The sequence below is a fragment of the Abramis brama genome, assembly GCF_963993115.1.
Source record: "Abramis brama genome assembly, chromosome: 3".
Lineage (NCBI taxonomy): Eukaryota > Metazoa > Chordata > Actinopteri > Cypriniformes > Leuciscidae > Abramis > Abramis brama.
In genome coordinates, this window is record NC_139965.1 from 16548321 (window position 1) to 16551261 (window position 2941).

General features: G+C 31.1%; 1 long non-coding RNA gene across 1 annotated transcript; it reads left to right on the forward strand.

Annotated features, from left to right (window-relative positions):
• The first annotated feature begins 882 nt into the window (after positions 1-882).
• On the forward strand, positions 883-2207 carry LOC311079605. The gene is made up of 3 exons (XR_014605428.1): positions 883-1357; positions 1867-1943; positions 2024-2207. It is a non-coding gene; the product is annotated as an uncharacterized lncRNA (long non-coding RNA).
• Positions 2208-2941: the final 734 nt, after the last annotated feature.

Genomic DNA, 2941 nt, shown 5'->3' on the forward strand with positions numbered 1-2941 from the left:
TGTACTGTACATAACAGTAGATGATCAGATTAGTTTGGTGGGAACGATTAAAAATCTGGTCACAGAATGTGCATAAATAAATAAAATGCTAAACATAAACAATTTTTTTTTTAAAACCCGGTTTCACAGACAAGGCTTAAGCCTAGTCCAGACTAAAATGTATGTTTGAGCTGTTTTAACTGAAAGCAGCTTGCACTGATATATCTTAAAATATGTCAGTGCCATTGTTTTGTCTCAAGATGCACACCATTAATTTTTTTTTCTTTTTTTTTCTTTTTTTTTTTCTAAAGCACGTTTATAAAAAAACTAAGGTCTAATCCTGGTTTAATCTAAGCCCTGTCTGTGAAACCAGGCCGAAATGTTTATTCTCTAAATACATAGTTTACATGGACCACTAAATTTACATGTAAACTTATCGATTTCAAATTGAATTTGTGTTGGTTTAAATTATGAAGAAGAGCATGCTTTCATGTTTGCCCTAAATGCACATATTATTATATAATTATTTCAAATATACATGCGTATATTTCATTAGGACAATGAGGGTCATTTCCATGTTAATTAAGAAATATTTTTTAGAACTCGAACATGTAATATGATTAAATGCTGTCCTTAAAATGTCTCTCAAGCAACATTCAGAGCAAACCCACACCTGTGCACTTTGCTCTCCTTGAGATTCAACGACTGCACAGTAAATGGTGTCCTATATAAAGCACTGCTCAAAGCCTCTCTCTTCAGTGAGAAGGATGACTGTGTGACGAGCTCTCGCTGCCTGACAGATACGTAAGTCGGTTTTCTGTCCAGCCCAAGGTCAGTGAACATTTACTAAATATTGTAAATGTTAACAGTATTAACATACTATTTTATGTCTCTCTGTTCTAGGTGACAAAATGACAGGTAACATTTCTAAAATATCATGCACTTGCAAACTCTCAAGTTTCTGTACTTCAAATATTACAGTTGCAATTAATCTCCATAAATTACATTTAAATGTAAAGCATTAAAAATCCATAATTTAATAACAATAAATATATTCTGAAGTTACTTGCTGAACATACAACATACAACAATGCATCCATGAAACAGAAACAGAAAAATGCCAGTATTCTATATTTCTATTAGTATTACTTGCTAAATATCTGACTGATAATTACTGTAGGCCCATTACATGTATACATTTATTTTCATGCATTCAAAAAACAACATGATTTTTATTGACTTATTTTGGACTATTCAGAATGTACAACACTTTTCGAAGTGGTGTTTGTCTGCAATATTCTGATTTTGATCTTCAGTGGAGTAGTGAACATTATTCTATGCGAACGGCTGAGGAGAAGAAAATGTGAACTGTGTGCTGGTGAAGTACATTTTAATTTTGTTACCTGAAAGCAATATTGTAATCTTTGTGTTTATGTAGACATTCAATAGATGTTAAATAGCAATGTTACACTTTAACCCTCTATGGCATGACTTTTTGTTTTTTTAAAATCTTTCACCCCATTTTTTGGGAGCTTGGGGGTCCTTGATAACATATCCATCATAAAAGGTCACACCCACTTCAGCCCCTCATTTCATTGAACAGACATGTCAGGTGATATTATATATTAAAAAAATATATATAAAAAAAATTAAAGGTGCGGTGTGAGGTCCAAAAATGTGGTTTGTTGCCTGAGGGCAACACCATGCCATAGAGGGTTAATGAAGTCATTAATTCATTCATTCATTCATTCATTCATTCATTCATGCAATCAATCAATCAATCAATCAATCAATCAATCAATCAATCAATCAATCAATCAGTATTAGAAATTCAGTCTTGTTTTTCTTTACCATTATTTTGTTTTATCCCCTTCTTGATTCTTGCAGCACATCAGAGAAGCTTTCATTCTCTGGCTGTCCCTCCTCAACCAAACTCACCAGCATCTGATACCAGTAGTCATCTTGTATGTCATAATATCTCATTTGTTTAATTCATTTAATGCATTTATAGACAAAACACATATTTGTTTTTTCCCCCTCACAGGATCAAGAGTGTGCGGACCTTAACTACTCAGTGCTACAGTTTCCCGAAGACAACACAAGAACAGAGAACTCAGAGAATGAGCAGAGAGAGAAGAGCAGAAAGGACACAGTCTATTCCAGCCTTAAATGTCAAATCTCAAACATCACTGAGGAAAATTAATATTTTCAGGTGACTATACAGAGCTGTGGACACATTAAACAATGTATGCATAGCATAAATCATGACTGTATTTATGATTTAGAAATAATTACTTACCAAAGACTTAGTTTCACAAATGCATTGCTTTACTTCATACATGTTAGACTATACTAGATCTGTTATTTCAAGTGGATCAGCTATAGGTTACATCATGAGTTTTTTTTTTTTTTTTGCATTATTTTGCATGATTTAATAATGTTTAAATAAACTGTTGCAGTAGTAATACAATATGCTGTAGTGTATCCTATACAATACAGCATATAGGATACAATATACAGAAAAAAACACACTGTACAAATATTACAATATGCAAAGGCAAACACTGCAAATCCAAAGTAGGCATTGTGGCAACTCTGGACACCTAAAATGTCATTTGTAAATTTGTATTTGTATAAAATTAAATTTGTATAAAAAGTTTTTTAATTTAATTTGTAAAATTACTTTTTAATATGTAGTAAGCTGTTAAAAAGTAATTTTACAAATTAAATTAAAAAAACTATGCTTACTACTGCAACAGTTTATTTAAATATCAGTAGTGATTCAAATGCTTGGCTGTATTCTTTTTTTTTTTTTGTATAAATAAACATTAAAAATGTCATACAATATTTATAAACCAAGTGGTTAAATATAAAGGCTATATATTTGGTTATATAGGTTATACATTAATTAGTAATGCTATATATAATTTTATTTCAGACATCAACTGAAAATGTAATAATG